This window comes from Carcharhinus amblyrhynchos, chromosome 18, assembly GCF_965287045.1.
Source record: "Carcharhinus amblyrhynchos chromosome 18, sCarAmb.v2.hapA, whole genome shotgun sequence".
Classification (NCBI taxonomy): Eukaryota; Metazoa; Chordata; class Chondrichthyes; order Carcharhiniformes; family Carcharhinidae; genus Carcharhinus; species Carcharhinus amblyrhynchos.
Window position 1 is genome coordinate 55,683,786 of NC_137341.1, and position 22,673 is coordinate 55,706,458.

The 22,673-nt window shown below is 46.7% G+C and overlaps 1 protein-coding gene across 1 annotated transcript in view; it reads left to right on the forward strand.

The window, feature by feature from the left end:
• Positions 1–22,673, forward strand: part of tmc5 (transmembrane channel like 5) — a 155,789-nt gene that overhangs the window by 131,841 nt on the left and 1,275 nt on the right. The gene's annotated exons all lie outside the window — the stretch shown is intronic.

Genomic DNA, 22,673 nt, shown 5'->3' on the forward strand with positions numbered 1-22,673 from the left:
CACATACACCTAGATCCCTCTGTTCATCCACACTATTCAAAGTCCTCCCATTAGCCCTATACTCGACACATCTGTTGCTCCTACCAAAGTGAATTACCTCACACTTCTCCGTATTAAACTCCATCCGCCACCTCTCGGCCCAGCTCTGCAACCTGTCTAAGTCACCCTGCAAACTATGACACCCTTCCTCACAATCTACCACACCTCCGACTTTGGTGTCATCAGCAAATTTACTAATCCACCCAACTGTACCCTCATCCAGATCATTAATAAAAATTACAAACAGCAGTGGCCCCAAAACAGATCCCTGAGGCACACCACTCATAACTGAACTCCATGATGAATATTTACCATCAACCACCACCCTCTGTCTCCTATCTGATAGCCAATTCCTGATCCAATTCCCTAGATCACCCCCAATCCCATACATCTGCATTTTCTGCAGAAGCCTACCATGGTGAACCTTATCAAACGCCTTACTAAAATCCATATATACCACGTCAACTGCCTTACCCCCATCCACCTCTTTGGTCACTTTCTTTGCTGTTTTTACAATTCACCATTTAACCTCTCGGGTTAGATCCTTTGCACAATCCCGAGCTCCGCGACCAGGGACCCGGAAATAGGAGCACATTGAGAGGACATGGTGAATGAACGGATTTCCTTCAGGAGCAGTGTCCGGTTCAGGGTGACAGACAGGCTGCTGCCGGGTTAATAGGAACAACAGTAAAGGGAAATGAGAGGCTGCCTGAAGAAATGTCCTCTGAAGACTTTTCAAAAGGCAGAATAATGAGTGGTTCCGGCTGTCAGACAGTTGTTGGGAAGGGGAGTCCTGCCATTGGTTGTCTGCAGTGGCCATCTTTTTGTTGATTTAAAATGTGAATTCAGGCAGGCGGGGAAAATATCACTTTTAGTTTAAACTGTATTCATAGAATCCCTACAGTGCAAAAGGTGGCCATTTGGCCCATCGAGTCTGCACCAACAAGAGAGAGACAGACTGGTGCAGTTCAGGAAGGGAGCTCACCATCACTTCCTCATTGGCCAATGGGGATGGAGAACAAACACCCATCAACACCCACTTCTAATGAACAAATATAGAGAGGCAGCCATCAGAATAACAACCGGGAGGATCCTGTGTCCATAAAATAACTCCTTTCATTTAAAATAGGCTTTGTGATGGACATGTGGGCCGCACAGTGTTTAGCTCTGCTGCCTCACAATGCCAGGGACCTGGGTTCAATCCCCAGCTTGTTCGCTGTCTGTGTGGAGTTTGCACATTCTCCCCAGGTCTGCGTGGGTTTCCTCCGAGTGACCCGGTTTCCTCCCACAGTCCAAAGATGTACAGGTTAGGTTGTATGGCCATGCTAATTTGCCCCTTAGTGTCAGGGGGATTTGCAGGGTAAATATAGGGATTACAGGGATAGGGCCTGGGTGGGATTTTGTTGGTTCAGACTTGATGGGCCAAATGGCCTCCTTCTGCACAGTAGGATTCTATCTACCAATGCTATCAACCCCCTACCAATCCTCCTCCCATCTGCATTTTCCCTGGATGTTCAAGAAACTCTCTTGGTCAAAATTATATGGTATCCATATTTGTCTAATTATACAAACTGTCTGGGGATTGAAAAAATAGAAATCTCATGTCAGAAACATATATTTCAAGAAACAAAAGATCGCAATTCTGCTGAAATAGATAGTTCTCATAATGTATTTAATCTGGGTTGTATTGGGAAGCTGATAGTTGTATGATTTGCATGTTGTGCTGAACTTGCCAGTTTGTTTTCTCATAGGAAACTGAAAGTATATCATAACCTATCGGCTGCTTAGCTCTTCACATTTCTGCTTCTGCTTTGAAAATTCCAGCAATTCTTCACAGAACTCTTAGAAAGTTTTCATCAGGCCTTGAAATTCTATAGACATTCTCTGTGACTGATCTTCGTGTGATTGGCCTATACTCACTGTCCCAGCAGACCTTTGTCATTCCAGGAATTACCTTTTAGAATTTAGTGTCATGGTTCTGCTGATCCATACCATTCCAGCATTAATATGTTGCATCATGCTGGTCAGAATCGGTAAATACCTGCTCTCTGCCACTTGGAGATATTCCATGTGAAAGTGAGGCTTTGTGCCAGAGCCTGGACAAGGAAACCACGGGAAGGATCAACACCTGGTCCCAAAACTTTCTCTCCAGTCCCTTCACTGAATCAGCACATTCTGAAACTTGAAGCAGCTGCAAGTCTTTCAACTTATTCTCAGAGAAAATGAGTTTATTCTTTTGAATCATGTAGAGAAGTCAGAAGAATGACGACAAATACAATTGAAAGAGAATGTTAACCTTCACATTTAAACATCGAATATTTTTATTGACTCGCTTCTAGAAACTGACACAGATATGGGACTTTGCGCAGATATAAGGGGCACATTAGAAAGAAACTGAACAACTGATGTAAATACTTGAACTTATTAAAATGCAGAGAGAATTCTGATAGATGTGGAGGAAATAACTGAAGCTAAAATCATTAGGAAATAAACTGATCTCGAGTAATATGCAAAATAAATTGGAGAGAATTGGCCACCTGTTTTACACCCAGATCCCTATTTTGTTTTCAACTGAAATCTATCACCAAAGATCAACTTGACACCCAACACGACTCAGGTACACAGGCGTTCAGAGTGAAGGAAACAACATTGCCAATACATGGCACCAGCAAATATACTCCACTGGCCAGCACTTGTGGGCGAAACTGGTCTTCACCAAAGGGGCTAATAGTGAATTAGCGACTCATTTTATTCCATGACTGATAAGAAAGAAAAGCTTTTATAATGTGTCTTCCACAATGTTGTGATATCCTAACATATTTTACAATCAATGAAGTACTTTCTAAGTGTAGCCCTGCAGGGAATGTGGAACCACTTTTTGCACCATCAGCAATAATGACATTTCATCTGGAGTTGAAGGAAATTTGGATGCAGTGTATGGCGAGTTACTGATTCATACAAACCCACTTTCTGTTACTGCAGAAGAGCAATGTTGTTCACTCTGTATTTTACAAACAAGAATAGTAATGTCAGGATTGACAGTCCTGTTTCTTCACATGTTTAAAACCAGGCATTATCTAACTGCAAGAGTTGAACTGAAGTTGTTCCCATATTCTGCTCAAGAACAGGATCTTGCACCTTTATGTGAATTCCAGGCACTCTTTAATTCTGCAAACAGGGTTATGTACCTTTCATTTTTAAAACAATAACTGCCATAACTTCCTTTTATAGCTGAGCAATCCTTTTTACATAAATACACGCATATTGTATCATACAATTTTATCACTTGCAACAATATGAAATTATCATATGCCATTATTTTCTTAATTTTGCAATTTACTTTCCTCTATTGCTAATGTCCCAACGGAGGGTGAGTTATGGTTAGCAACCAGCTCCTTCCCAGGAGTTGGCAGTGATAGATTTCAGTTGAAAACAAAATAGGGATCTGGGTGTAAAACAGGTGGCCAATTCTCTCCAATTTATTTTGCATATTACTCGAGATCAGTTTATTTCCTAATGATTTTAGCTTCAGTTATTTCCTCCACATCTATCAGAATTCTCTCTGCATTTTAATGAGTTCAAGTATTTACATCAATTGTTCAGTTTCTTTCTAATGTGCCCCTTATATCTGTGCAATGTCCCATATCTGTGTCAGTTTCTAGAAGCGAGTCAATAAAAATATTCGATGTTTAAATGTGAAGGTTAACATTCTCTTTCAATTGTATTTGTCGTCATTCTTCTGACTTCTCTACATGATTCAAAAGAATAAACTCATTTTCTCTGAGAATAAGTTGAAAGACTTGTAGCTGCTTCAAGTTTCAGAATGTGTTGATTCAGTGAAGGGACTGGAGAGAAAGTTTTGGGACCGGGTTCTGTTCACTGTACGTAACAATGAACAGTGAGTGTTCACACTTGCTGATAATGCTAAATCCAATGAAAAGAGGGTGAAATTTACCTTGGGCCATAGTACAAGAAATAGTTTACTGGCATAGGATTGGTAATAGTTTATTGGCACAAGATGGGGAATAGTAACTAGCACAGGATGGGTGATAGTTTATTGACACAGAATGAACAATAGTTTATTGGTATCCATTTTTCATTTAGCCCCATTTTCTTTGTAATTTACATAGAATGAATTTCACTCCCACACTAAATATTTTCCAGGGTGTGGATTAAGGAGCTGCAAGTTTGCAATATAGTAAAAAGCAGCACCTCAAGATGATTTTGCATCTAAATAATGGAATACAGTTGGAAGGATGTTGAGGCAATAGAGAGAGTACTGTGTAGATCTGTGAGAAAATACCAATGCAAAGAAAGCATTGAAAAAAAACCTGCTCGTTTTCATCAGAAAAGGGGAGATTATGGAATAATTTAAGAGGAGGTTGAAATTTTGAATGGATGAGACAGAGTGAATAGAAGCAGAGGGTTTCGAGCAGTTGAAAATCTACATGGAGGCATAGGTATAGATTAAACATAGGGGATTCTGAACAGAGAGAAAATGTACCCTTTTGGTTGGTCGGTGAAGCTGTGGTATTGTTATTGGAGTAGCAATTGACGCAAGAACCATTGAAGAGCAGGATAGCTAGAATGGCTGAAGAAAAGAGAAGTAAAATGATAGCAGAACAAAGCTATCATGGGATTAGGACGGCAGCTCACACTGGTGATAAATAGTAGCATGGAGTTAATGACCTGAGTAACTTGTTTCACTGGTGTCAGAATGAGTACTCAGTGATTCGCAGTGCTATTCCGTGGGATCATCAATCAGTTCTGAGTTCCTAAAATTAATTAAATAGATAGAACACTGAATTTTGATTGATAACAATCAACTGTGCTTCACTTTCTCTTGCTGTTAATTTGATGCTTAGCATTAGAGTTTTCCATTAAATGTAAGAGGAATATTATACTGAAGCTGAAATTATATTAAATGTAATCCAAGTTCAGATTTGTGAATAGTTCCAATTAAAACATTTTTCAAGCTTTTTAAGTAATGTGTTTCTGTGACAGTCACATGATTATAAGATGTTAGGCTGTTAAAGATTACTTTCTGTCAATGGGAATTCTTCAGAACAGGAAAAGATAATTAGACCAAACAAACCATATTTGATCTGAGATCAACTGCACTTACCCCACCTTATCACTGGATCGATTAATCCTTTCTCCTTCTAAAAACACATCTAAATGTCTCTGAATGTAATCATACAAACTGCTCCATTCACCTGATACCTCATTCACAAATCTATAAAAATTCTGCCTGAATTCCTTTCTACTTCTTTCTGAATTTGGATCTCTTTAACCCTTGAACCGTGACTAATTCACTTGGATCAATTTTACCAGTTTTGATTTAGAATTATGAAGTTACGATTCAGCCACCTTTTGAGGTTAAGCTGTCAATTTGGCAAGTGTCTGGACGCCTACTTAAATAATAATCAGGGCCTAACACCTTGTTTAGCAGTTTGGAGTAAACTGGAAGGTTTTCCCAAAACTCCTTAAAAGGCCAACTGGAGCCTACTAATAGAAAGTTAAATATTTTTTAAAGGGAGTTAGGGAGGAGAAGGGGGTGCTGCAGCCTCACAGTAATACTCACCGAACGAAGGAGCAGCACTCTGAAAACTCATGATTCCAAATAAACCTGTTGGACCTTCGCCTGCTGTGAGACTTCTCACTGTGCCCACAGTACTACAGCAGCCCAACTGGGAAATGAGTGGTATAATGTGAATGTAGCCCAACTTGGATTAAAGACAAATGTAGGTCCCCTACAGACAGAAACGGGGGAATGTATAAGAGGGGACAAAGAAATGACTGAGCAACTGAATACATACTTTGGTTCTGTCTTCACAAAAGAGGACAGAAATCAGATGCCAGAAATGTTGGAGAATGCAGGATTTAGTGGGAGGGAAGAACTGAGGAAGATCAATATTAGTAGAGAGATGGTACTGGGAAAATATTTAGGATTGAAGGCGGATAAATCCCCAGGGCCTGATAATCTACATCCCAGAGTACTGAAGGAAGTGGCTCTAGAAATAGTGGATGCATTGGGGTCATCTTCCAGGATTCCATAGACTCTGGAACAGTCCCTGCAGACTGGAGGGTAGCAAATCTCACTCCAATATTCAAAAAGGGAGATAGAGACAAAACAGGGAATTATAGATCAGTAAGCTTAACGTCAATAGTGGGGAAAATTCTCAAATCCATTATCAAGGAGTTTATAACAAGGCATTTAGAAAGCAGTGACAGGATCAGACAGAGTCAACATGGATTGATGAAGGGGAAATCATGCTTGACAAATCTGTTGGAATTCTTTGAAGATGTAACTAGCAAAATTGACAAAGGGGAACCAGTCGATGTGGTATAATTGGACTTTCAGAAAGTGTTTGACAAAGTCCCACATAAGAGATTATCGTGCAAGATTAAAACACATGGGATTGGGGGAAGTGTATTGAGATGGATAGAAAACTGGTCAGCAGAGAGGAAACAAAGAGTAGAAATTAATGGGTGCTTTTCAAATTGGCCGGCAGTAACTAGTGGGGTGTCACAGGGATCGGTGCTGGGACCCCAGCTATTCACAATATATATTAATGATTTGGATGAGGGAATAAAATGTAACATCTCAAAGTTTGCAGATGATACCAAGCTGGGTGGGAGGGTGAACTGTGACGAGGATGCAGAGACCCTTCAGGATGATATGGACAGATTGGCTGAGTGGGCAAATCAATGGCAGATGCAGTATAATTTGGATAAATAAAAAAGAACAAAAAGAACAAAAACAGCCCGGGAAACAAGCCGTTCGGCCCAATGAGCCCGCGCCCCCCTCCACCCATGACCCTTGTCTATGCTTATGGCATTCCACATTGAGGGAAACTAATTTAGGGACAATTTATTCCTGCCAATCAGCCTAACAGCACATCTTTGGGGTGTGGGAGGAAACCGGAGCACCCGGAGAAAACCCACGCAAGCACGGGGAGAATGCGCAAACTCCCACAGACACCGGCCCAAATCCATGTGTCTGCACAGCAATCAGTGATAGTCACTGAGCTGTCGTCTTGCCCAGTATCTTGTCCAGTTTAGGCACACACTAACGACATGAGGCACTAGGCTACTCTCAAACATCCAAGAGCAGCCCCAGTACGACCCATCGCGTGTATGCCCCTCGTTGGACAACAAGGTGGACCGACTTAAAACCTATGAATTAAAAGAGAAAAACATTAGTATCATTCCACATCCTTATACATTACCAGGGACATCCCAATGCTAATGAACTTTATCTAAAATAATCTCCTATATCCTCCCATCTCCAACCCACTCATGTGCCTGTCTAAGTTACTCTTAAACAACTCCAGCGTGCCTGCCTCCACCACCTTACTTGGCAGAGCATTCCATACCCCCACTACCCTCTGTGTGAAAAACCTCCCTCTAATATCCGTGTTATACCTCTCCCCCCTCACCCTAAGCCCGTGGCCCCTCGTACTGTGTGTCTCTAACATAGGAAATAGCTTACCTCTGTTTACTCTATCTATACCCTTCATAATCTTATATACCTCTATTAGATCTCCCCTCAGTTGCTGTCTTTCAAGGGAAAAGAGCCCCAATTTGCTCAATCTTTCCTCATAACCCAGTCCTTCCGTACCAGGCAACATCCTGGTAAAACTCCTCTGCACTCTCTCCAGAGTCTCCACGTCCTTCCGGTAGCAAGGTGACCAGAACTGGACGCAGTACTCCAAATGCGGCCTAACCAACGTTCTATACAACTGCAACATTAGACTCCAGCTCTTATATTCTATACCCCTTCCTATAAAGGCTAACATATAAGACCCTTGTCAGGACTCACTTGGAGTACTGTGCGCAGCTCTGGTCGCCTCACTATAGGAAGGACGTAGAAGCTATTGAGAGGGTGCAGAGGAGATTTACAAGGATGTTGCCTGGATTGGGAGGCATGCCTTATGAAGATAGGTTGAGGGAGCTGGGACTCTTCTCCCTGGAGAGACGAAGGTTGAGAGGCGACCTGATAGAGGTTTATAAAATGTTGAGAGGAATAGATAGGGTGGATTCTCAGAGGCTATTTCCCCGGGTTGAAATGGTCGCTACGAGAGGACACAGATTTAAGGTGCGGGGAGGAAAGTACAGAAGTGATGTTAGGGGTAAGTTTTTCACTCAGAGGGTGGTGAGTGAATGGAATCGGCTGCCGTCAGTGGTGGTGGAGGCGAACTTGCTGGGACCTTTTAAAAGACTTCTGGATGAGTATATGGGATTTAGTGGGATTGGGGGTTATAGATAGGTCTATGGATTGGTAGGTGTTGATGTGATCGGCGCAACTCTTGGGCCAAAGGGCCTGTTTGTGCTGTTGTGTTCTATGTTCTATGTTCTATACCAAAAGCTTTCTTCGCAACCTTCTCCACTTGTACTGCCACCTTCAATGACTTGTGCACTTGCACCCCGAGGTCCCGCTGCATTTCTATACACTTTATAGGCTTCCCCTTTATCATATAACTCCCCCCTACATTATTCTGGCCAAAATGCATCACCTCACATTTATCCGGATTGAACTCCATTTGCCATATATCTGCCCAATATACCAGCCTATCAATATCCTGTTGTATTGCCAGACACTGCTCCTCACTGCCCGCCAATCCAGCCATCTTAGTGTCATCGGCAAATGTCAGGTTATTCACTTTGGAAGCAAAAACAAGAAGGCAGATTACTACCTGAATGGCTGTAAATTGGGAAAGGGGAGTGTGCAGAGGGACCTGGGTGTCCTTGTGCATCAGTCACTGAAGGTAAGCGTGCAGGTGCAGCAGGCGGTAAAGAAGGCAAATGGGATGTTGGCCTTTATTGTGAGAGGTTTCGAGTACAAAACATTGTGTTGTTATAATTATACAGGGGCCTTGGTGAGGCCACACCTAGAGTATTGTGCACAGTTTTGGTCTCCTTTTCTGGGGAAGGATGTTCTTGCTCTCGAGGGAGAGCAGTGAAGGTTTACCAGGCTGATTCCGGGGATGGTGGGACTGATGTATGAAGAGAGATTGACCAGGTTAGGATTGTTTTCACTGGAGTTCAGACGAATGAGGGGGGATCTCATAGAGATTTATAAAATTCTAACAGGTCTAGACAGGGTAGATGCAGGGAGGATGTTCCTGATGGTGGGGGGAGTCCAGAACCAGGGGGTCACAGTCTGAGGATTCAGGGTAGACCATTTAGGACCCAGAGAGTGGTGAGCCTGTGGAATTCATTCCCACGGGAAGTAGTTGATGCCAAAACATTGAATGTATTCAAGAGGCAGCTGGATATAACACTTGGGGCGAATGGGATCAAAGGTTATTGGGGGGGCGGTTTAGAACGGAGTTGAGGAGGAACTTCTTCACTCAAAGGGTGGTGAATCTCTGGAATTCTCTACCCGTTGAAGTGGTGGAGGCTACCTCGCTAAGTATTTTTAAGACGCGGGTTGATGGGTTTTTGATAAGAGAGGGGATTAAGGGTTATGGGGAGAAAGCGGGAAAATGGAACTGAGCCACGACAGATCAGCCATGATCTTATTGAATGGCGGGGCAGGCTCGAAGGGCTAGATGGCCTACTCCTGCTCCTATTTCTTATGTTCTTACGTTATTATGAGAGAGCAGGATGGGGCTGTTGAGTTGGACGATCAGCCATGATGGTGATGAATGGTGAAGCAGGCTCGAAGGGCCAAATGGCCTCTTCCTGCTCCTATCCTCGATGTTTCTATGAATTTACTGATGCTCGCTTCCAGGTGGACTGCTAGTTTCTGGCACAAAAACTGATTTTCAGCCATTTTTTATCTTTATCAGGTTTCAATGTGTCCATTTCACCACCATGCTCCACTATAACACTTCTAATATTACTCAGCACCTTGAACATGTTTTACGGTTCTGACCCCTGTATAACTGCACTGCCATCTCATATTGATCATTGTTACCCAGTCACTGCCCCATCTCCTCTTCCTCTATTGCTTCCCCCAGTAAACAACCCCCTCATCCAAGTTCAGCTGTGGACATGAATCCACAATATTCCATTTCACTCTGTCGGAGCTGTTCCTTCCTGTAACGTATTTAATCAATAACGGTATCTGATCCCTGAAAACTCAGCAAACACTGCTTACAAAAATAGCACTTACTAACATTCAGGCTGCTGAGTACGTGAAACCACCGGAAGGCACAATTCATGAGTCATGTTTCAAAGTGAATCTGTGACCTCACTCGGGTTCTAGTTTAAGAAGTTGACAAGATAGAGAGCGAATATTTATTGATAGATGGAAACCAATCCAGTAACAGATTGTAAGTCATCTTTCAAAGAAGCAACAGGTCACTTAATTAGCATCAACTAACACACTGGCTGAGTTATATTAAACGATTGAAAGTTAGTTCTCTGGACCATTAGTAAAAAACTGAAGTTTTAGATTGTTTAAAAAGGCCACTTAACAGCACTCCCTCCTTAACTTTAAAACAGGATAATTGAGTTAAAATGATTCAAATTTGATTTTCTGGGGCACAAACCTGTTCCTGTAAATTTATATGAATTTATTTGTTATCGATTCCCATCACAAAAGGGAAATCTCCTTGTTCAGGCGACACGTTTACCTTCCCAGGAATCAGGTTTTATGGAACATTAATCAGGCGGGTGCTGGGCGGGTGCTGGGCAGATGCTGGGCGCTGGGCAGATGCTGGCTGGGTGCTGGGTGAGTGCTGGGCAGATGCTGGGTGCTGGGCAGATGCTGGCTGGGTGCTGGGTGAGTGCTGGGCAGATGCTGGGTGCTGGGCAGATGCTGGCTGGGTGCTGGGCGGGTGCTGGCTGGGTGCTGGGCGGGCGCTGGCTGGGTGCTGGGCGGGCGCTGGCTGGGTGCTGGGCGGGTGCTGGGCGGGTGCTGGCTGGGTGCTGGGCGGGTGCTGGCTGGGTGCTGGGCGGGTGCTGGCTGGGTGCTGGGCGGGTGCTGGGCGGGTGCTGGCTGGGTGCTGGGCGGGCGCTGGCTGGGTGCTGGGCGGGTGCTGGGCGGGTGCTGGCTGGGTGCTGGGCGAGTGCTGGCTGGGTGCTGGGCGGGTGCTGGCTGGGTGCTGGGCGGGCGCTGGCTGGGTGCTGGGCGGGCGCTGGCTGGGTGCTGGGCGGGCGCTGGGCGGGTGCTGGCTGGGTGCTGGGCGGGTGCTGGCTGGGTGCTGGCTGGGTGCTGGGCGGGTGCTGGCTGGGTGCTGGGCGGGCGCTGGCTGGGTGCTGGGCGGGCGCTGGCTGGGCGCTGGGCGGGCGCTGGCTGGGTGCTGGGCGGGCGCTGGGCAGAGTTTGTGCAGCCACAGATGGACCCATCTGGTCTGGGACCTCGTTACACTTTGATTGTTGAGTGTTGGATTAAAGACTCTCCACATTCTCCCTAATGGGCAGTTTACTCATCCGGAAATCTGGCAGCATCGTCAGATTTGATGTGGAGATGCCGGCGTTGGACCGGGGTAAACACAGTAAGAAGTCTCAGAACAGCAGGTTAAAGTCCACCACCCCCTACCCCACACCCCCTACCCCACACCCCCTACCCCACACCCCCTACCCCACACCCCCTACCCCACACCCCCTACCTCCACCCCCACCCCCACCCCCACCCCCACCCACCAGGAGGGGTTTTTCCTGTATCCGCCCTGTCGAGCCCAGTCAGAGTTTTGGAAGTTTGGGTGAAGTTTCCCTCCAGCAAAGCAGCAGTTTCAGAAAAAGAGTGTTTGAGAGAGGAAACCCTCTAACTGCTTATACCCAACTGCTATAAAATCTCTCAAAGAACCTTCCTACCCTAAAGGTGCCCCTGGTTGCTAAGCAATTATATTTTTATTTCTCTGTTTGTTTACTTTTCATGCTGTAACTCCAACGGAAACATAGAGTGAACTGACCAAACCACACTGAGAAATACCTTTTCCCAGAATGAATCTACCAGAGTTTTACTCTCGCACAGAACCACAAAATTAAACTCTAAATCTATCATTTATTTCTAATATTTGATAATACAAATGTAAGTTTCTTAAAACTATTGCTGTTTATCTTACTCCTGATAGATTTCTAGTTAAGTTGAATTTTAAACCAGGTAATATATTAATTCCGAAGAGACAGAGGACAAGAGAGCTTTCAGTTTGTCTCTTTCTAGAAAATCTCTCCTCAATATCTACAAACTGGCCTGTGATACTTCACTCATTCTGTATTTCTGAGGGGTTTTGGTCCGTCTCCAGCACTTTGTATTTTTCTGCCTCTCCCTCAGACAGTGATGAGTTTTAATGAGAAGGTGTCTTATTTCCTTTTTCACCTTCACCTTGGAAGATGGATTGCATTTCAATTATTTTCTGAAATAACGCTACCGACCTGTCTTCCTTCCTCCTCAGTCACGGTTTTCCACCCACTGCAGTTCTCTCAACCACACCCAACCCATCCCCCGGGGCCACTGCTCTCCCTCCCTCCCCTCCCCTCCCTCCCAGAACTAGGATACGGCCCCCCCCTTGTCCTCACTTTTCATCTCACCAGCCTTTGTGTTCAAAGCCATTTCCACCAGTTCCAGCGCGATGCCACTGCTCAACACATCTTTCCCCACGCCCCATCAGCATTCCACAGGGACTGTTCTCTCTGGGACACCATCACACCCCAACACCTCACCCCCTGCCCTCAGCACCCTCCCAGAGGTGAATCACCTGCCCCATTACCTCCTCCCTGCTCACTGTCCCAGGAACTAAACACCCCTTCCAGGTGAAGCAGTGTTTCACGAGACCCTCCTTGACTCTGCTCGGTTGTAGTTACTCTACATCAGAGAGACCAAACGCAGACTGGGTGACCGCCGTCCACAAGCAGGACCCAGACCTTCCTGTCTCTTGCCACTTAAATACCCCCACCCCACACCCCGGGGTCTCCTGCCCGCATGTCCATTCCTGGCCTTTCACAGTGGTGGCCATGTGCAGAGGAATGCTGGTTAGAAAGAACCCTCGGTTCTCTGAGACTTGGTCCCAGTTGTTTTGTTACATTTTAAGGCCTCCAGCCCTCACCCCTCAGAACACATCACCCTCACCCAATCCCAGTGCTCCCATATATCCTTAAAGTCAACTCGTGGCCCACACCCGCTCCCACATCCTTATCGTCCCCACATCAACTTACTGCCAACCCTTGCTGAAGATAATCCTCATTTTCCAAACATTCAGAGAGTGATGTACTTTGAAAAGAGGATGTTGAGTTCACAGAGGAACTGCAGGAAGACAGCGGAGGGTCTGGAGGAGGGTCTGGAGGAGGGTCTGGAGACGGAGAGCTGAGCCTTACCTTTGGACATTTGGAAGCTGCCACTCGTGATGTATCAAAGGGGGCCAGCATGTGATGAGGAGGTAGAGGGGCCGAAACTCCTTCAGGACCACCCAAGATGGCAGCACAGGAATGAGGAGAGAAGGTTTTGGTAGGAAGGTTCTGTAAACATTCAACAGATAAAAATAAAACCAAACCAATGTAATCCCACCGAGCAAGCCAATTTATCAGATTCAGGTTGTTTTTATCCAATGGTCTTTCTGGGATCTTCCTGTGTGAATTGTCTGCAGTGTTTCCCACACTCCAGCAGTGAACACACTCAGACATCCTGAGACCTTAAATAGTAAAGGATCAAAGAGCCGTACAGCCCAGGAACAGGCCGCTCAGCCCCTCCAAACCTGCACCAGCCCAAACCCTCTACAAACATGAGTGTCTCTTTCTAGGTGTCATCATTATCTATACCAAAGGCCAGGGAGAGGGAGGGGGGAGGCGATGAGGGGTGGGGAGGGGGAGGCGATGAGGGGTGGGGAGGGGGGAGGCGATGAGGGGAGGGGGAGGCGATGGGGGGTGGGGAGGGGGAGGCGATGAGGGGTGGGGGGGGAGGTGATGGGGGGGAGGCGATGAGTGGGGGGGGGAGGTGATGGAGGGGAGGCGATGAGGGGTGGGGGAGGTGATTGGGGGGGGGAGGCGATGAGGGGTGGGGGGGGGGAGTTCTGAGCTCTGGTGGCAGGGATTTGTGTCTTTGGTTGGTTCTGGGCCAGTCCTGAGGGAGAGTAACAATCTGCTCCTTCATTTCACTGAAAAGGGGGAGGAAACGAAAAGAATCTCAGAGCCAGGCTTGAGAAGAGGGAAAGAGAAGGAAAAAGGAGACAAACTAGATTAACCACAAATTTTACACCTTACTTATTTCACAATAATCCATGTATCTCAGAGCTTGCCCACGTTGCCATGAATCTGGAACTTCAGGTTCACGTGTGCCACTGGATCACAGTTTAATCCTTAGCACCAGCAACATTCTTAACTGGAAAGAATCGATCAAACTATAGAATCTTTGCAGTCAAAGGCGTGTGACTGGGCACAGTGGGCCAGAGTCGTATTTCTCTGATGTTATAAGGTCCGGGACAGGCCAGGAGGAAATGAAAGTCACCGAGTTTGACAGAAACCAACTGAGTCACAGCTCGGCTGAAATCGGGATGTGGGAAAGGAGACCAATGGGATTGTGGTCACTTTGTGTCCGTGCTGGTGACCCAGGACAATGGCTTCAGTCTTCCCAATAATTCGCTGGAAAATATAGTTGCTTATAAGAACATAAGAAATAGGAGCAGGAGTAGGCCATCTAGCCCTTCGAGCCTGCCCCGCCATTCAATAAGATCATGGCTGATCTGTCGTGGCTCAGTTCCACATTCCCGCCCTCTCCCCATAACCCTTAATCCCCTCTCTTATCAAAAACCCATCTACCCACGTCTTAAAAATATTTAGCGAGGCAGCCTCCACCACTTCAACGGGCAGAGAATTCCAGAGATTCACCACCCTTTGAGTGAAGAAGTTCCTCCTCAACTCCGATCTAAACTGCCCCCCGCTTATCTTGAGGTTGTGTCCTCTAGTCCTGCTATCCTTTCTGAGCGGGAAGAATCTCTCTACCTCTACCCTATCCATCCCATTCATTATCTTCTACGTCTCTATAAGATCCCCCCTCATCCTTCTAAACTCCAATGAGTACAGACCCAGTCTATTTAGTCTCTCTTCATAGTCCAACCCCCTCATCTCCGGTATCAGCCTAGTGAACCTCCTCTGCACTCCCTCCAAGGCCAAAATATCCTTGCGTAAGTGCAGCGACCAAAACTGCGCACAGTACTCCAGCTGCGGCCTCACCAATGCCCTATACAGCTGCAGCAAGACCTCCCTACTTTTATATTCAATCCCCCTCGCTATAAAGGCCAGCATCCCATTCGCCTTCCTGACCACCTGCTGCACCTGCAGACTGGGTTTTTGCGACTTGTGCACAAGGACCCCAGGTCCCTCTGCACCGTAGCATGGTGCAGCTTTTCACCCTTTAAACAGTAATCCCTCCTACTATTATTTCTGCCAAAGTGGATAACCTCACTCTTACTAACATTATACTCCATCTGCCAGGTCCTCGCCCACTCGCTCAGCCTATCCAGATCCCTCTGCAGACTTTCCACACCCTCCGCACAATTTGCTTTTCCACTCATCTTTGTGTCATCAGCAAATTTCATCACCCTACACTCAGCCCCCTCCTCCAGATCATCTATATAAATGGTAAATAGCTGAGGCCCCAGCACCGACCCCTGCGGCACTCCACTAGTCACCAACCTCCAATCAGAATAGCACCAATTGATACCAACTCTCTGCCTCCTATTAGACAACCAATCCTCTATCCACGCTAACACCTTACCCCCAACTCCATGCCCCCTAACCTTCTGAAGCATCCTTTTATGAGGCACCTTATCAAACGCCTTTTGAAAATCGAGAAACACCACATCCACCGGTTCCCCTCTGTCTACCGCACTCATCCACAGGAGAATTCCAACGGGATTGTGTCCCAGATTCATCCACAATCATGAAGAACTGTGAAACAAGCCCTCAGGGCTGCCCACTGAATCATAGAATCCCTACAGTACAGAAAGAGGCCATTCAGCCCATCGAGCCTGCACCAACAATCCCGCCCTATCCCTATCCCTACCCCACTGCATTGTAAAACAAACCAGGCCACCGGCTGTGTCTCTATCTGGGGTGAATGTGGGAGAGACCATCCCCCTCCCTCTAATGGTAACATCCTCACCATCCAGACCCAGAAAGACTGGCCCAGGTTCAGGAGGAGATGAATGGAGTTGGCAGCAGTAACTGGAGCACAAACTGGACACTGAACCGGAATCCCTGAAAGATCCAAATCACATCGTTCCATCTGGCTTTGAAGAGCCGCTGGATCGAATCCAGTTAAACTGGAGCAGAACAGCTGGGCTGTACAGGTACAGAGTGAGAAATCCCCTAACAGATAGACCTGGAGCAGTGTGACCTCCCCCCACTGCTGCACCCCCGTCCCCCCCACCCCCCATCCCCCCCCGTCCCCCCCCCCCGTCCCCCGTCCCTCTCCGTCCCCCCCCGTCCCCCCCCCCCCCCCCCCGTCCCCACCTCCCCGTGCAGCCAGACCCTGAGCACTGCCTCAAATCCACAGACACTGTGGACAACGCAAAATAACATAAGAACATAAGAACATAAGAACATAAGAAATAGGAGCAGGAGTAGGCCATCTGGCCCTTCGAGCCTGCCCCGCCATTCAATAAGATCATGGCTGATCTGTCGTGGCTCAGTTCCACTTTCCGGCCCTCTCCCCATAACCCTTAATCCCCTCTCTTATCAAAAACCCATCAACCCGCTTCTTAAAAATATTTAGCGAGGCAGCCTCCACCACTTCAACGGGTAGAGAATTCCAGAGATTCACCACCCTTTGAGTGAAGAAGTTCCTCCTCAACTCCGTTCTAAAACGCCCCCCCTTTATCTTGAGGCTGTGCCCCCTAGTCCTACTGTCTTTTTTGAGTGGGAAGAGTCTCTCCACCTCTATCCTATCCATCCCATTCATCATCTTATACGTCTCAATGAGATCTCCCCTCATTCTTCTAAACTCCAACGAGTACAAGCCTAGTTCATTCAGCCTCTCCTCAGCTATGGTATAGAGAACTCGCACTGAGTTCTGACGTTCAAATCTTTGCCCCACATCCCCCCGCTCCCCGGCACCCTGAGGGTGAGACGATTGCTGAGTTACTGAAATAGGAAAAGAAACTCAATGCTGAATATTCAAAAATGTTCTCAGCCAGCGAGCGGCTCCGAGCTGGAACGTATTGTCAGGAAGTGTGGCGGAGGCAGGTTCAATCTCAAACTCATTCAATACAAACAATATACAGGAGAACAGCTGGTTTGGAGAGCTAGTGGAGACACAATGGGCCGAATGGCCTCCTGCACTATAACAATTTTGCAAAAACATTACCTTATTGAAACATATAAGATGATTAGAGGTTTAGATAGGGTGGATAGTGATAGCCTTTTTCCTCGGATGGAGAAAGCTAGCACGAGGGGGCATAGCTTTAAATTAAGGGGTGGTAGTTATAGGACGGATGTCAGGGGTAGGTTCTTTACCCAGAGGGTGGTGAGGGATTGGAATGCCCTGCCTGCTGCAGTTGTAAATGCGCCTAGTTTGGGGGCGTTTAAGAGATCCGTGGATAGGTTTATGGATGGAAAGGGTTTGGTTTAGATTAGAGGGTCATTGTTTTTTAACTGGTCGGCGCAACATCGTGGGCCGAAGGGCCTGTTCTGCGCTGTAATGTTCTATGTTCTATTGAGGGTGCAATCTTATTGACCATTCACATCACACTCCCCTCTGCAGTGAGTTCAGTGAATTTGGCACCTGGCCACATCTCCATTCACTGCAGCGGGAATGGAGAATCTCACCAGTGTGAACGGTGGTGACATCCTGACCAAAGGTTTTAAAATTGTACCCAACAGGGTGAGATGTTACAGGAAGGATGTGGAAGCTATTGAGAGGGTACAGAGGAGATTTACAAGGATGTTGCCTGGACTGGGAGGCATGCCTTATGAAGTTAGGTTGAGGGAGCTGGGACTCTTCTCCCTGGAGAGACGAAGGTTGAGAGGCGACCTGATAGAAGTTTATAAAATGTTGAGAGGAATAGATAGGGTGGATTCTCAGAGGCTATTTCCCCGGGTTGAAATGGTCGCTACGAGAGGACACAGATTTAAGGTGCGGGGAGGAAAGTACAGAAGTGATGTTAGGGGTAAGTTTTTCACTCAGAGGGTGGTGAGTGAATGGAATCGGCTGCCGTCAGCGGTGGTGGAGGCGAACTCGCTAGGGTCTTTTAAAAGACTTCTGGATGAGTATATGGGGTTTAATGGGATTGGGGGTTACAGATAGTTCTAAGGCCTGGTAGGTATGGATATGATTGGCACAACTTGTGGGCCGAAGGGCCTGTTTGTGCTGTAGTGTTCTATGTTCTATGTTCTAAGCATTTAGATAAGCATTAGAATAGCCTCAGTGTACACGGCTATGGATAAAGTGCTGGGAAATGGGGTTAGAGTATATCGGTTCTTGATGGTGGGCACAATGGGCCAAAGGGCCTCTGCCTGTGCTGTAAACTCTCTGAGTCCATCTGCTCCCCTGAGCGTGGGCGCAAAATCCTGCGGATCAGAAAATGAGAATCTCAGCAGCAAGATTGAATTTCAGATTTCCCCCACACTCTGCCAGTGATGTCACAAGATTCCTGCCCCATTAGGTTGGTAACAGCATTTAATCTCATTAAAGGTCCCCCACAAGGGATCTCCACGTCAGCAAGACCTACACCAGGCTTTCAAAAACAGCAATAAGGCAGAGGGAACACACTGGGGGCAGTGTTAAGTATAGCCCCAGGGGAGAGGGACTTGTGTGGCTAGAACCGTGGTACATAAGAACATAAGAACATAAGAAATAGGAGCAGGAGTAGGCCATCTAGCCCCTCGAGCCTGCCCCGCCATTCAATAAGATCATGGCTGATCTGTCGTGGCTCAGTTCCACATTCCTGCCCTCTCCCCATAACCCTTAATCCCCTCGCTTATCAAAAACCCATCAACCCCGCGTCTTAAAACCACATCAACCCGTGGTGCATCCAGGAACTGCCTCCTGGCACCCTGGCATTGCTCCCAGTGCCGTCATTGAGTCATAGAGGTTTACAGCTTGGAAACAGGCCCTTTGACCCAACTTGTCCATGCTGCCCTTTTTTTTAAACTCCTAAACTGATCCCAATTGCCCGCATTTGGCCCATATCCCTCTATACCCATCGTACCCATGTAACTGTCTAAATGCTTTTTAAAAGACAAAATTGTTCCTGTCTCTACTACTGCCTCTGGCAGCTCGTTCCAGACACTCACCACCCTCTGTGTGAAAAAATTGCCCCTCTGGACACTTTTGTATCTCTCCCCTCTCACCTTAAACCTCTGCCCTCTAGTTTTAGACTCCCCTACCTTTGGGAAAAGATGTTGACTATCTTGCTGATCTGTGCCCCTCATTATTTTATAGACCTCTATAAGATCACCCCTCAGCCTCCCACGCTCCAGAGAAAGAAGTCCCAGTCTATCCAGCCTTCCTCCACCTCCTCCGGCCCCTATTCCACCCCCTCAGCCCCTCCTCCACCCCATCCTCTGTCCCCTCTTCTGTTCCCTCGTCTTCCCCCTCCTCTGCTGCCTCCTCCCCCTCCTTCCCCTCCTCCCCCTCCTCCTCCTCTGCCCCCTTCTCTGCCCCCTCCTCTGTCCCAACTCAGCTCATCTTCACACTTGGTAAAAGATTGCAGTTCTGTCAGAGCCACTCTCCCACATTCTATGTTGATGTGAAGCTCTGCTGCCTGTATCTGCTCTGCCTGTACCTGCTCTGCCTGTATCTGCTGCCTGTATCTGCTGTGCCTGTACCTGCTCTGCCTGTATCTGCTCTGCCTGTATCTGCTCTGCCTGTATCTGTTCTGCCCGTTCACCCCTAAGCCCTATACGAGCTGATCAACATCACTGCTCCCAGCAGCGCCTCAACTGTAACATTCGCGTTGTTCAGATCTCTCTGCCTCACACCTCCCTATTTCTGGAACATTCTGCAGCTTTATAATCCTGTAAGATCCCCTGGATTTCTCCATGCTGACCCCCTCGATGGTAATGTCTCCAGTTTAATATTCTAAGGCACTGGCTATTTTCTAGGGACTTGGGTTCACAGCAGCTGGAATCTGTCACGGTGACATTCTCACCAGCCTGGCGTTCACGGGTTCTCCTTTCGGGAAGGAAATCAGCTGTTTTTATTTATCTGATGGGTTTTAGATCACACCAATGTGGTTAACTTTGAAATGATCTTGCACCTCATTCAGCTCCAGTTCAACAAGTGCTGGCCTCCCCTGTCACACCCATGTCCCATTAAAGAATTTTAAAGATCTCTAATTTTCATCTCTGTGGCCTGAAGCTAACACAATCCCAAACTCCGGAATTCCTTCCCGGAACATTTACATTTCTCTTCCATTAACTTAGTCCAAGCTTTTAATCCAAATGTCATTCCAGCTCAATATCAGAGTGACTGTCTTGTTTTGTGTTTGTTACTGTCTCAGGAGGCTCTGTGTACAAATAATAAACACAATTTCGAGCCTGTAACTTAGCTGGTTAAAGGGTGTTTGGAATAGTAACGGATCTAAGCTCTGCAGTATTGACACATCCAGCCATTCCTTCACTGTCGCTGGGGTCAAAACCCTAGATCTCCCTCCCTAACAGCACATAGATGTACCCACACGGGGACTCCAGCGAGTTTAAGATGGTGGCTCACCCATCACTTTCTCAGAGGGCACTAACTGCTGGGCATGGTCAGCAGCATTATCATCCCATGAAAGAAAATGAAAAGGAACTTGTCCAGACAGGGCTGGACAGAATCAGTACGTCATTCCAGGCCTTCTCTTTCCCTTCATACTCGCCCGCTGACTGTTTGGGTGTGTGTGTGTGTGTAGGAAAAGATGGGATGGAACTATTGTAGACACAAGCTCATGGAATGCTAGAGCAGGAAACGAGGCCATTTGGCCTCTTGTGTCTGAGTCAGCTCTGTGAAGTTGCTATCCAATTAGGTTCACTCACACTGTTTCCTCACATGCCTTAAATGCACTGCTGTCACTGTATCGACACTGGTGTGAGGCTTCACTGTAACCACTGTCACCATATCGACACTGGTGTGAGGCTTCACTGTAATCAGTCACCGTGTTGACACTGGTGTGAGGCTTTACTGTAACCACTGTCACTGTGTCGACACTGGTGTGAGGGTTCACTGTAACACCAAAGTTGGAGGAGTTGTAGACAGTGAGGATGGATGTTACAGTTAGCAGAGGGACATAGATAAGCTGCAGAGCTGGGCTGAGAGGTGGCAAATGGAGTTTATTGCAGAAAAGTGTGAGGTGATTCACTTTGGTAAGAATAACAGGAGTACTGAATATAGGGATAATGGAAGGACTCTTGGTAGTGTGGATGAGCAGAGAGATCTCGGGGTACATGTGCATAGATCCCTGAAAGTTGGCACCCAGGTTGATAAGGTTGTTAAGAAGGCGTACGGTGTGTTAGCTTTTATTGGTAGAGGGATTGAATTTCGGAGCCGTGAGGTCATGTTACAACTGTACAAAACTCTGGTGCGGCCGTACTTGGAGTATTGCGTACAGTTCTGGTCACCGCATTATAAGAAAGATGTGGAGGCATTGGAAAGGGTGCAGAGGAGGTTTACCAGGATGTTGCCTGGTATGGTGGGAAGGTCTTATGAGGAAAGGCTGAGGGACTTGAGGTTGTTTTTGTTAGAGAGAAGAACGTTAAGAGGTGACTTAATTGAGGCATACAAGATGATCAGAGGATTAGATAGGGTGGATAGTGAGAGCCTTTTTCCTCGGATGGTGATGGCTAACACGAGGGGACATAGCTTTAAATTGAGGGGTGGTAATTATAGGACGGATGTCAGAGGTAGGTTCTTTACTCAGAGGGTAGTAAGGGTGTGGAATGCCCTGCCTGCAGCAGTTGTGGACTCGCCAACTTTAAGGGCATTCAAATGGTCATTGGATAGGCGTATAGATAACATTGGAATAGTTTGGTTCCACTGGTCGGCGCAACATCGAGGGCCGAAGGGCCTGTACTGCGCTGTAGTGTTCTAGGTTCTAGGTTCTAGTTGTGAATGGTGGTGGACAATTAAACAACTCATTGAAGGAGGAGACTCCACAAATATCCCCACCCTCAATGATGGAGGAGCCCAGCCCATCAGTGTGAAAGATAAGGAATCTTCAGCCAGAAATGCTGAATGAATGATCCATCTCACCATCATTTGATTTAATTTATTAGTGTCACATGTATTAATATACAGTGAAAAGTATTGATTCTTGCACGCTGTACAGACAAAGCATACCATTCATAGAGAAGGAAAGGAGAGGCTGCAGAATGTAGTGTTACAGTCACAGCGAGGGTGTAGAGAAAGATCAGCTTAATGTGAGGTAGGTCCATTCGAAAAGAGCAGCAGGGAAGAAGCTGTTCCTGAGTCTGGAATCTCTCTCAATAACGACCAGTAAATGGTTCACTGGAATCCGTGGGCCATCATTATGTGACATTTGTGCCACGCAAGTGTCCAAAAAGGATCATCTCCATCAGTGCCAGCATTGGCCTGTCCGTTCAGTGTAGGATCTGGAAGATCATCTCCTGCTGGGCCCGTCTTTATTGAGTATTTTGAGGAAAGTTGTCTCTTTTTTGGTGGCAGCTGGTAGCTTTCTGGGCCGCCTGCTCGAGTATATCGAACTATCTTCAATGTTTCATCTGTTCCGCCTCTGGCACTGGTTACAACC